The sequence below is a fragment of the Pinus tabuliformis genome, chromosome Q, assembly GCF_031772625.1.
Source record: "Pinus tabuliformis cultivar Carrire ecotype Pingquan chromosome Q, CPIR1, whole genome shotgun sequence".
NCBI lineage: Eukaryota > Viridiplantae > Streptophyta > Pinopsida > Pinales > Pinaceae > Pinus > Pinus tabuliformis.
The window spans coordinates 718802415-718816596 of NC_142296.1; the positions used below are offsets into that span (position 1 = coordinate 718802415).

The 14182-nt window shown below is 36.1% G+C and overlaps 1 pseudogene; it reads left to right on the plus strand.

Annotated features, from left to right (window-relative positions):
* Positions 1-13177: 13177 nt before the first annotated feature.
* Positions 13178-13860, plus strand: LOC149221539 (uncharacterized; annotated as a pseudogene).
* The last annotated feature ends 322 nt before the right edge of the window (positions 13861-14182 follow it).

The following is a 14182-nucleotide window of genomic DNA, read 5'->3' on the forward strand; positions in this document are numbered from 1 at the left end:
GATAATCTCGTGCGAGCCCATACACACGAGGGAGAATAAGTAACACCATATGGGCTGGGGAAAAAACTCAATCAACACTACATATGCCAGTGGTTCCTTTGTCTTGTGTATAGCTCTTGATGGATAGCTCTTGAGGAGCTATGGGACCATCTTGAGGAGGCCAAGTGCCTGATGTTCTAGGCTAGGTGCCTGTTATTGGATTGGGAGGCCTAAGTCTAGAAGGGATGTAAAGGACTTCGATGCCTGGGGATGTGCGCCTTCGTAGTTGTGGAGGGAGTGGGCCAGCCTTGTGAGATGCTCGGGGTCATTGAGTACCGGACCGGATGCCTGCCTTGGGGCAGATGAGGTCTAAGTCAGGCGCGAGCCTTGGGGCCAGCCTTGGACTAGGATACAGACCGGGTCAGGCTTAGCCTGGTGCCAAAAGTGGGAAAAATGACAGAGATTCCTTGAGATTTCCCGGAGTGTTGGGGACTTTCAATGCCTGCTGGTTATACTAGTTTAGCAGAGGGTGTTGGCAACATGAAGTAAATTAAATAATAAATAATAAATAATAAAAATAATAAATAATAAATAATTCAACTTAACTTCCGGACGAAGTTCCTTAAAGTGGGAGAGTATGTAATATCCCTCCCCTTAATAATAAATAATAAATAATAAAAATAATAATATAATAATATAATAATAAATAATAAATAATAAAAATAATAAATCATAAATGTTAAATAATAAATTATATTAAAAATATATACAAAGAAAATAAATAAAAATAATAAAATAAAAATAGTAATAACCATACTAAAACTCTAAATAAGAATAAATAGAAATAAAACAAGAAAACTATCAAAAAGAAGGAAATAAAACAAGAAAGCTAAAAATCAAAAGAAAGTTGCATGTAGACACATGGAGTGTGTGCATGTGGTTCCCCTTCCAATGTTTTTTCTATTTAATAGATGGTGAGGAAGATGAGAGGCATTCCTGCATTCCATCATTCCGAGATTATATCTTGCATTCTCTTGGGAGAATGGTGTTCTAAGACTTAGGAGTCACTGGCAGTAGTACGTTGATTGAGGGCTCGGGGGTGGCCAGTCGTAGCAAATTCTTGCACAATTAAGCCTACGGTTGGGTGGAGAGTCGTCCCCAAAACCTTGTTGTCATCTGGCTGACATCGATCACAGGTAATAAAGTTATGTATTTATTTGTTGATTTTGATTTTAATTAGGAAATTAATTTTATATTTACTTTGGGTTGTTACATTATTATTCATTCTTCGCTGGATGGTGGTCCTGTGAAAATTTTTGTGTTTTTTCTCCATCCTTAAGCCATCTTATTCTCGATTTTTGCCTCCATAGCATTTCTTCCCGTTTTGCCCTCTCTAAGATCTGAAACTCAAGATGCTTTTCCTGTTCTGATAGGTCATCTGATCGGCCTTCTATTATAATCCTTTACTGCAGTCATTTCATATCTTGATCGAGGGCACTCTGAGCCTGGAAAATATTTCCAAAAGAAGTATGATTCCATTGTTTGATCTTGCCCTTGAGGTGCTTGAGCTTCTGCTGAAATTGAAACATTTTTGTACCATTTGGAGGAGAAAAATTGTTCCATTCTGTGTTGATAAGGTTGTTGAAATCCAGATGAGACATCCAGAAAGCCTCGAAGTGAAATGGTCTACAGATTGTGTTGCTAGGACGAGACCATTGAAGAGAGATTGGCCAGTGATCTGACCCTAAGAGCGGCAAGATTGAAGCTGAAAAGTCTCCACCTAGATGTATTGCGTTGTCTGATAGTAAGAATCTGTCCAGACGAGAGGCAATCTGATGCAACCCTGCTCTTTTATTGTTCCAGGTAAAAAGTCCATTATTGTATGGCATGTCAATAAGCCAGTTGTTTTGAATAAATTCTTTTAGGTTGTTCCCTTCCTTATCCAATCTGTTCCTGCCTCCCCTTTTTTCTTCCAGCCTGGTGATCATGTTGAAGTCGCCCCCAGTAATCCATAGTGGATGCGGTCTGTCAGTGTTGATTGCTGAAAGGGTGTTCAAGATTTCTATCTTGTGCATGGCCTCCTAGGGAAAATACACATTGGTTAGATGCCCATGTATATTGGTCCCTGTGATGTGAAAAGTGGCTTGAATGAAATTCTTATTAGCATGGATGTTATTGAGCATAATGGTACGAGCGTCCCATATGATTGCTAAGCCTCCAGACGCCCCAACGGCATCCACTGCGGCTGTGAGACCTCCTGGCCAGGCTTTTGCTGCAATTCTTTCCAGAGCTATTGAATTGCATTTGGTTTCTTGCAAGAATAGAATTTGTGGCCTTTCTTGCATTATCATATTTTTGAGTAGTCTACCTTTCCCTGGGCCATTGAGCCCTCTGATATTCCATGATATTAGCTTCATTGGGAGATATTGTGGAGGGAGTTATAGTACTTTGTAAGCTTGGAGTATCTGCCTGACTCCACTAACATTTCTCCTATTTGGATTGTTTGTTGGAGATCTGTTTTCCTTCCACATTTTTTGTTATCTTTGGTAATATGTTTCCCATCCCAAAGGCTTCTAGTCTGAATACCTAGGGTTTTTTGCCTTTGTGCTCTTGAGACGATCACCTCCTGATTCTCTAGTTGTCTTTCTAGAATTTTGTCATAATTTTTTGTTTTTGCATGCCTGCTCTAGGCCTAGAATGTCTAGATCCCCAATATCTATGCTTTCTGGTTCTTCTTCCATGTGCTGAGATTCATTTAATCCTTCAGTTGTTTCTGTTGCTATTCTGGAATCAGGTTGCATGTTGTCTACCTCCATTCCTTGAATATTCCATGTTGGGACTTTATGCTTAGCAGAGGGGAAAGGATCTTTGGGTAGGGGATCTTCTTGGAGTTTCTTGGAGTCTACATGAGCAGATTGCTTGTCCTTCTGTGCCTCCTTCTCTGAGGAAGCGGGATTTTCAGAGTTAGGATCATTTTGTCGGGCCAATGCTTCAAAGTTGTTGCTCGTAGAAGGCTTGGAAGGGTTGGCTTGAGGCATCTTAGGATTGGAAGCTGGTTTCTTGTGGTTTTTCCTACGACTGGCGACTTTAGTGAAGCCATCAGACTCAGGCTTATCTGGTGCAGGAGGAGATGAGGGTTTTTGATTTAAAGGACAGTCCCTAAATAAGTGGCCCAAGGCATGGAATCTTCTACATCTAAACGGCACATGTTCATAGTCAATTAACTGAACCCATTCAACATCATCATGGTATATACTTACCGCATCCAGAAGTGCCTTGCTGAGGTGCATGTAGACACAGATTCGTGCGTAAGAGGTGTATCTTCGGAGTTTTGTTTCCTCTGCAACTTTGATAAATTCTCCAAGTACATTCCCAATGTCTTGTAGAGAAGATTCATCCCAGTATTCCATGGGGAGAGAGTAGAGACGTATCTAGACTGGAGCCCAGCTGAGGTTCTCTTTGTCAGGGTTGAAACGCTCTGCCCAGCCCCTGCGATATAGGTCGGAAACATTGAAAAAATATGGCCCTCCATCCATAACCCTGTTCTGGTCCTCTAGGCAGTTAAAAATGGCAGTGAAGAACCCTTTAGGTCCCAGCTGCAGGGTGATGTGTCCTTTTGGGTTCCATTTAGCTACTATCCAGCCCCGCAGCGCTTTCTCTATCGACCATAGTCCTATAAACTTGCCTATCAGAGCATGGTCCCTCATATACTATATCTGAGCATTGATACGATGACTTGGGAGTTCTAACTTCGGACGTTCATTCGCCCCTAGCTTGCATGTGATCAAGGAGACTTTGGGTTTTTCTTTGTCATCTGTTTTGGCTTGTTGTGAGTTCAGATCCGTGCTGTCCTCATTTTGATCCTCTAGTTTGGCGGCTTCCTCATTCTTTTGCCGCTCTTCATTTTCATTGGGGGGAGGCCTTGCGTCCTCCCCCTGGGGGTGTTCATGATGTTCATGACTGCCCTGTTGAAATTGTATGGTCGTATTGCTATCATTGCGGGCAGGTCTACAGATGTCTGAAAAGATCTGTCATTGCAGAGTTTGCAGAAACCCTAGAATGCCGAATCGCTCGCGCTAACCTCTATACCAAATCATAATAATTCAACTTAATTAATATAAGAAACATAATTTTCTTTTAAATTTAAAATATTTTAATGTTATTAATCCTTAGTAGTTATATATTGTATAAATTTACTTGTAATTTAATAAATTAACTAACTATTAATTTAATAAAAACCTCAAACTAAGTTACAAATTGGTAATAAACAATTATAATATTATTTAATTATTTTAAAAATATTATTATTTTAATATTATTAATCCTTGGTAGTTATATGTATTATATAAATTTACTTGTAATTTAATAAATTAACCAACCATTAATTTTAATAAAAAAACCTCAAATAAAGTTATAAATTGGTCTTTTTCCCACTTTTCCCTATGTCCAGTCAAGCTAGCCGTTCCCTCATCTAATTTAGTCGTTAGGTAGTCAATATAGCCATTATCTGGTCAATAATTATAGCTGTTGGAAGTGTTTCTCTACTATTTAACATGTATTCTAGATTTGATCCTTCAACTTGTCTTGATGATGAACCACACTGGTTGGTTTGAAACACATCGACAAATATTCTATCATGTGATTTTAGTCGAAGAATTCTCTTAATCAATAATCTCTTGTCTGACAAGATTGGTACTTTAGCTTTTGGAGTGTCCACAACACCTTTAATATTTATTTTAGTGTCCTCTCTTATTTCTCCTTTGCATGTAAATGGAAGCATAGCACCGGTAGAAGATGATAAATTGATAATCTTGGGATCTGCAATACTCAGAAATTGAAATTCACTCATGGAAAAGCACACAATCAGTCCCACCAAAACACTTATTCTAGCTTGTTTACTTTTGCAAAATAATAGTTGTGGGGGACAGTGTGCTAGTTTTGGGTGCAAGCTCACAATCTAGAAGCAAGGGTAATCACACTAGTCACTAAAAGTATGCAGTGCGCTAGCATTGGGAGAGAGACTAGCTTTGGCATAGAGCACAAGATCTGAAGGCAGGGGTTAGGGACCTTAGGCATTATGAGTGTGCATTGTGCCATCACTGAGGCATGGTCTCTTGGTTGGGAACAAAACATATATAGAAGGGACAAATGGTTGGAATTCTTGTCAACTCAAGGTGTGTTATGCACTACTCAAGGAAAGGATGCTAGTGGTTGGAAAAGGGCCCATTTTCATGGAGCAAGGGGGTCTAGACTATGCTATGGAAGTGTGTTATGTGTTCTTGAGGAAAGAAAGACCTTGTGATGGGTGCATGTTGTAGGTAGAAGGAGAAAGGTCACTATAAGCCTAACATTTCACAGGTTGCTCGTTAAAAAAAAAAGGTCGTAACAAACCACAAGAATGTTGCCACTCTAAGCCTTTTAGAGGCTTCTTCGAGACAAATATTCGTTGACAATTTTAGAAAAACAAAAGAAAATCATCCCCTTTTTTAAAATTACCACGTGGCATTTCCTGAGGCTTTTGTGAATCAATTTGGGTTGGGGTTTATGTTCTTTTCTAACTGCTTAGTTTAAGGTACATGGTACAATATATTTCTAATTGCTTAAACACAGTACAATATATTTAAGGATAATTCACATAAATACTAGCTACTTAAACATCGTGCAATATATTTCACAATAATTCACACACACACACAAACATATATATATATATATATATATATATATATATATATATATATATATATATATATATACATATATACATATATATATAGATATATGCAATTATGTTAATGAATTGAACTATAGAAAATTACTATTACTATTAAATTTTATAGGATTAGATTGTTGAAGTATAACTTAACTAAGTTCAATTTATTTTAAATATTTAAATTGTATTTTTTTTTTAAATTAAATGTTTAGGGGCATTGCATTACTATACTAAACTCTACTAAACTAGAGATTGTCTCAACACAATACGAATGAGAAAATAAATTGAGTTAAATGTATTTTGAGATTGCGTGAAATATTTAAATGTATTTTAAGATTTGTGTTAAATATATCTTATGATTGACATGGTAGAAAGAATGCAATCATTGTGATGAAATTGTAAGAAATATATCTCTATACTTTTCGGGTTAAAAATGATGAGATATTGGTTGTACGGATCCTTTATATATGATTTCCACTTTAATATAAACATTTTGGAATTTTGTTCAATGAGATGCAAGATACCACTATTGAAAGTTAGGTCCCACAATGGCCGCCGATGATTCAGTCACCATCTGCCACTGTTTCCAATAATTACGGAAACCAATTGTTGTTGATTAAATTCTTGTTGGGAGCTCCTGGAGTGGTCCATTACTCCCACTGTAGTTCTCTACCATGTTCTGTGGAACACTTGACACATAGCCAACTAAGGCTTGATGGAAGCTTGGCTATAAATACTTCTGTTTGGTCCCCAAGCTCACTCATTCATCCCCTTTAGCCTTACACCATCAAATGAGAATGAGCAGAGCTTGGAAGAGCCATGCGGGTGAGAGAAAAAGTCTACAGAGGGCCTCGTGTCTTTGAGTAGTGTGCGACAACTTTATCTTATACTGAATAGTGATGTAGTTCGTCGTTCACACTCGGTGTGGTTGAGGTTTTGGTATGTTTGAATCACTGTATTAAGTTTAGAAGGATCTGCGCTGAGTCTTGTTTTCTCCTAAAGGCTGAGGATTGTATGAACTGAAGGTCTTGTTAGGAATTATGTAAGAAGGAATGGCTTCTGTTGCTTCAACATCTGGGTCTAACATTCCAACTGTTTTCAAGTAACCACTGGTGCTCAATTTACCCAAATGCACATAAATTTCAATGCACTAAAGCAGCGATTTGTAGAGGAATAATTCGTCTTTGCAAACAAAAAGGGAAGGTTTGTGTAAGGACCACATCCAGACTATATACAATTTTTTTTTTTTTTAAATCACAGCAAAATGCAACTAGAAGAGAAACACATTAGGAATTCATTTCAAGAAACATATCATAACATTTACATACATTTAACTAAGACCAAAATAGTATTGAAACACATATGTACCGTTCACCAGAAGACGAGACTCCATTTGCTTTGCCGTTGCTAGTATTCCTTTGTTGTTGGTCACCTCCATGAATAAATGTTGATGTACTTGATCCGAATGCGATGACTCACCGGTTAACCTCCCAGCCTACTCCTTGGGTACTCTTCTTCCTCGCGGACCCCCGAGCTGCAATGGGGTTGTACAATGGAGAATTGCAATAGTTGGTATAGGAGAGCACTCCTTGGCTCAAGAGTCCCCTCTCTAAAATCCTCTACCTCACCAAACTCACTATAGGATCGTAATCACTGCTTTGACATCATCTCATCCATCCAACAATAGGGTTCCCAAAAAGTCCCCTCTCCCATGGCTTGCCCCTTCTTTTATAAGAGTCCTCATAGATGACACTTGGCATGTCATGCATAATTATATATATTTTTTAATTTAATAGCTTGATTATTCACCTACCCATGTGTCACTCTCTCATCAAGGGTCACCCAAAATTATTTACTTAACTTTTTATTTAAAACTAATATTTTCCTCACCTCACAAGATTCCTATTTCTTCTCCTAGTTGTCTCTTTATCCCCCCCCTTTTATTCCTTAATTTGTGTTCATTACTTGAAGTCCATTAATGAGTTAAGATTTTATCCCCAATCTACTCCCTAATTTAACTCAGGTTATCTCTTAGATGTATATTCTTATGTTGGTTGTTGCCACATGGAGGTTCTCTACATTTCTCTAAATTTAATTTATTATTCTTATTTTAATTCACCTTCTTATTTTCTTAATTAGGTTTAATTAGTTTAGGATTAATCTTTATCCTTACAATTATATCCCTCTTCTCCTTTTACCTAATTAAACCACATAATCTACCTAGTATTTTCCAACATGGGAAGGGTAGAATTTTTAAGGTAATCTATTTTATTTCTTCCTATGATCCTCTTAACCCAAGTTTTATTTTTGATATAATTACCTCGGTTTCTAACATCATTTACCCTTGATGTAAATTTACCTAGTTTTCATTTCTTGGTTATGTTTATTAATTTATTTATTTTTAATGATTCCAAGGTGCCAAGTTTGGGTCGTGCCCTTCAAGAACTTCCCTTGAAGTTCCAAGGGTGCCACGCCTAACAATTTATTTGTGATGTCAAGGGTGCAAAGTTGGTCGTGCCCTTCAAGAAAGTCCCTTGAAGTTCCAAGGGTGCCACGCCTAACATTTTATTTTTGATTCCAAGGGTGCCAAGTTGGTCGTGCCCTTCAAGAAATTCTCTTGAAGTTCCAAGGGTGCCACGCCACTTTCCCTTCAAGCATTCAGTGACTACGAGGGGAAAATATAGGTGCAACATCATAGACTGCTATCATCTCTTATGTTGCCTGCTATAGTGAGACTAATGGTGTCGGGGATCAAGGAATCCGCCTTGATGCGCGCCCCCTGGTAAAATCCTCATGAGCGACCCAACTTGGGGACCTGCCCTCATGGCATCGTGATCTTCAAGGCGAAGGTGTTTCAACCCTTCCAGCCCAAGTCACGGTGGGAGTGCTAGTGGGTGAGATCAGGGACACTGTCCCACCCCTCCCATGTAGTTCCATCCACTTGTACAACCCCATCACCCATATGTGAGTCATTCGGTCAAGAAACTAATCTGTGCCTGCAACCATTAACATATCATCAGAATATAGTTAAATATATATGGCAGATTCCAAGATCGACTTATAATTTCAAAGATAAAATAATATGAATTTTCATCAAACCAGGGGTCATCAACTCGTCATATGCGAGTGCCTCTGATGGTTTCCTGCCATACTCAATAATTATTAGTAACAAGGTTTTTCAATGTTAGTCATTGTCATAATAGCATCATTAACAATTCCTAGTCATTCACATCATTGTCCATTGTAAGCCTGAACTAAAGAAAGTAGTCAACATAGGGGACACATCCATCATGGCTATCATCATTAAACATCAATGGAAACATACATGTTCATTAAGCTATCAACATCGTAACATCAATAGAAATATACCTATTCATCAAATTTATCATCATCATGCTTTTAGTAGAGAGCATACATATTCTTTACTACCCTCATCATCATAAATTCAAATAGAGACCAAACTTAACTATTTAATGTTGCAATCATCAGAATACCGATAGATAAGATACATAACCATTCATGCTATCATAATATCAATGGAAAGCATTCATAAACATCACAACCATGAATATCTCAATCGCTAATAATAGTGTCATGTGCCCGGATCCTCAACCTGAGGTCCTCCTAGAATAAAGTATCTAAGATAATGTCATATTAGGGTCAGAAAACTAGAGTGGGCACTACATACACCCCCTCTTAACAATGGACTTTGTCCCGAAGTCCTTAGAACATAAAGGAAAAACGACGAAACATATCCTAAGAACCCTTCCTGAAACTCTTGCTAACCTTCTGGTGGGCAAGCTATAATTTTCCCAAGGTATCTATACCATGAATTCCGTTATAACTAAAGGACTATATCTGTGGAACATTGCAGCCCAATTTTTTTTTATTTTTTTATTTTTTTTTACTAAGCAATAACAAGACAAGGGTAGGATACTCTCAATCAAAATTCATCTCATGTTACAATTAATATATGATGCTTTCAACCAAGTAAATTCGTCCACTCACTGTACTCATGTAGCTTCCAATTATAGTCATTCATTTCAAACTACGTCTACATGACGCTATAAGTGACAATGTCGGGTACACAAAGTGATTTGTATGATCATCATTGCATATGGTAGAGTTCACTGTCATAGATGTTGCAATAATATTGTTGTAGAAGAAAAGATCGTATAAATTATCCATACGTTTGATATTTTTCAAAATGTTTTAAATTCTAAGTTATCCCTTCTGATAATTCTGCAATATTTTCCCCCATATCTCAATAAGTGTCATTTTGGACCCTTGTTAGTATATTCCCTAAAATGATAATTGTAGCATTGTATTTAGGCCATAGGCGGAAAAATGTCGAAAGAGGTGGACAAGTAAGAATAAGAAATTCAAATGGTGAACTTAAGCTCACAAGCTAGTAAAAGATGAAGGACTTTGATGTCAAAAGTGCTAAAAATTAAAATATTCTTATTAGCAATTGTAAATAAATAAATAATTAGATACATTACAAAGCAAGTGATTGTGCATCAAGATGTAGTGTTCCATGAATAGTTCCTAGGAGTTCATCCAACCAAGAAACTCTTCGAAACATCACCACATTACTTACTTATAGATAATATCCTAGTAAGTAATGATGTTAGTGTCTCAACTAGTTAGAGATGAGGTGGCACGTGACCTAACAATGGAAGAATCTAAACATGCAGTCAATAATATATTGAGCGATGAATTTGTCATAAAGAAGAATACTCTAAATAAGGAAGTTATGCCAATCAAACAAAAACATACTTCCCAATCCGAGGAAGTTGTCTTCTATTTGCAAATGTGGGAAAATTTTGTTTTAGCTACATAAAAACTATCAAGAGGAATCAAATTGGTTATAACACCTACCACACCTCACCTATCAAGAAAGAGACAGTGACATCCTTGCTATCGCTCAAGTTTATCTCCAAAGAAAGATCCCAACCTTTTTCAAAGAAAACCCGAGGATACTTTTAAGTGATCACAACTTGTGACCAGTGACCACTCCACTTCACTTACTCATGCATAAATTATCAAATGATCATAGCAACCTATTGAAAATATGATATCCCAATTATAATATATTTTTATATCAATCACTATATTTATGAAAACTACAATTTAATTCAAATTATTGTTAACAATTTCAACAGAAATTAATTTAATAATATTTTAAAACACACTCCTAATTTTTCATGTACCCATAAAAAAAAACATTTGCAATCAATATTTAATTATTGACTTCTCTTTAATACATACCAATATATAATAAAAAAAAAATCTATACAATTGATGTAAATATTAAATTTAACCAAGATATTACTACATAAAACATAATTTCCATATGTCAATTTATAATGTGGCACTTTTAACTTGTTATTAATTTTTAAAAGAATGGCTTGATTATGGTTAGAGCATTAAAATGCTTCACATCGAACCACTCATAAAGCCTAGACCAAGAAAATTTGCGTATGACAAAGTCAAGATTAAGTTTTTGGTATGATACGATGAAAAGACAACTTATTGAAATGATATGGAACTAGTTTCATTAGTCAAACTTATTTGTATGTTTTATTTTATTGTTATTAATTTCTGGTGATTGTTAATCATTAAATTGTTATAAATATATTAAGAAAACATGTGCATTGACCAGTGCATTTTAAGGATGAGTGCTTCTCAACTGTATGTTTCAATACCACCCTAAGCAAAGTCTCCAATTCTTTAATTTTAGCAATTCAATATGTGTATTAGAAATTGTAAAATAAATTCCATAATCCATTAATTCATAAATAAAGCTTCTTTTTCAATTGGTTAAATTCATTGAAAGGGTCCCATTGGTACTTGCCAGTGATATTTAGTGTCTTCATAGATTTGGTCCAAATTTTTATTGACTATTAATAAATGATTTTGCAAAAATCAAGTACTTTTATAGAATTAAATTTGTAATGTTTATCTAGAAAGCTTCTCACTCTTGGAATAGTTTTCAAATTATAGTAGTGTCTAGCATAAAATGAGTATGTTTGAGGTGCAAATCGTATGGACCAGTGCTATACTATATATATTTTTATAAAAATACCAAAACTATTTTTATAACTTCATAATTTTCGTTATAAGAGCAATTTTATGAACCACGATTTTATTCTCTAGAATACTTTTATATCTTCCCTCAATATTGATTAAAATGCTTACCTTTAAAAAAAAACACCCTACTAATATTCTAAGTTGTTTTGAAACCCATGTTTAAGTTTATTGTAATTCATGTTGCATAAATCTAAACATGGAAATCTCAAATTTCATATAAAATGAATTTTGTTCCCAATGTCATAAAGCATAATGTCACAAAGAAATGCAAATCTCAACTTTCATATAAAACGAATTTTGTTCCTAATGTCATAAAGCATAACGTCACAAATCATAACATCACAAAGAATTAGTCTAGATATATTAACATTGGTATTTTAAAATATTTGGACATAGCTTCAAAAATTAATTTAAAATATGCATTGGCCAGGAAACAATTAATTATTGTGAATTAATGGTTTTCATATTGGTCTAGAGACTGACTCATGAGGTTGCCGCTAATGCATGAAACATTCAAATCCTTGGAGATTCCCTACTAGTTATTCAATGAATGTGGAAGAAAATAACAATGAGTAATTTCACATTACAATAACTGTATAATATCATTCATTCTCTTCTATCAATTTTCTCACATATCCACAGGGACGGGAATAGGATTGTTGATGGACTTTCTAAAGATGGAACAAGGTTGGAACACAGAATCTAGTATGTTTCTAAATAGTGAGGGCATTGTCTCAGATTATACTCATGATGCATGGCTGTAAATCTGTTTTATTAGAGAATCTGGTGTGTTTCAGTAACTAGTCACATTACGGATTTGGTGGACTTTCAACAGTTCATAAAATTTCAGATGTATGCATGGGTGCCGTCTAGTTTTTTTTTTTTTTTCATTAAATAATAGCTACAGACACTTCGTGTCACAGCTGCGCCGATATTAATTGTAAATATATTTAAATTAGGTGGCAGATGGCGCATTACTCGTCTCTCAAAAGAATTTAATGCTTCCTGATTAAAGAAAAATTATGACATCATGTAATTACAGTACACTCCACGCTGAAATTGAATAATACATACAAGTTAAGCGGTAGATGCCGGGTTACTCGTCTAAATTTAAATTCTTCCTGATTAAAGAAAATTGATGACCTACCCACGGCGTCACAGCCGCTCCGAGTTCTTGCTGATTACAGAAAATTTGATTACAAGACTGTCCCATTCAAGAATTGAAAGCCTAGTTTGTTAACAAGAATTATTTCTTACAAAAAAAACTTCCCAGAAATGTGTGCTTTGGGAGGTTTTAATTGATAATATTGCGGAGTATGCGCAAATAATATACACACCTACTGTTGGTATCGTCTGTCAAAACTACAGTGGTTTGTATAGACGGCCGACAGCATCCCATTAGACAAAGCCACCCTGAAAAAAAACGGGTAATAGGTAGAAATTTAAAGCAATGAAAAAAAAAAATATGAAGTTGATGGGACATGACCATACATCGAGAATGAAGGATGATGACGAAGCTCAACAATTAGCTTCGGACAAAGATAGTGAAGATGCTAATTCAGAAGAAGAGAATAGAAATAACCTTTCAGATGAAGAAAATCAAGATTTTGATTCGGAAGAAGAGGAGTTACAAGAGCATCTTGCAGACATTCCATTTGAAGAGCTTCAGAAAGTGCGCTCTGATGGTCGAGAATCAACCCTTTCTAAATTCAAGCATGATGCCAAACCCTCAAGAGCTAACAAAAACAGACCTATGGAAATGAGCAGCAAGAAGCCTGTTGGAAGGCTTAGGGAAGTTGTTCAAGGTCCAAAAAGGTAGTTCGAGATCCAAGATTCGAGTCTTTATGTGGCAATTTTGAAGAAGGCAGGTTCAGAAAAATATAGTTTTATCTTTGATGAAGAGCTTCCTAAAGAGCGAGAGAAGCTTCAGAAGATGTTAAAATCATCAAAGGACCCTAAGGCTGTTGGAGAAATAGAAAAACACTTGTCTTGGATTGATAATCAATTGCGAAAGGTGCAGGATGGCAAGAAACATTCTTCAAAATTGTCTGAACAATAAGAAAAAGGAGAAAGAAGCAGTGAAAAAAGAAAACGACCTTTATACCTCAAAAATCTGAGTTGAAAAATCTGAGGGCTATTTCAGTAGCCTTTTCTGGAATAATATCCTTCGGGGCAACGACTTTGAGATGGCGCCTGCACTCTCAGTAGAGAACTATATAGCCTCACACTCTGCTTCTTGTAGCTTATTCGTCAGTGTGCACAGGTGCAAGCATCATTTGGGGTTTTCTGTTTTATTAAGAACTTTTAATCGGAGTTAAACTAATCTGAGAGGCGGTGGTCATGGATTCTTCAAAGGATAGTTCTGGGAAAGGTGCGGGTGGGAGAAGGTGAGGAGAA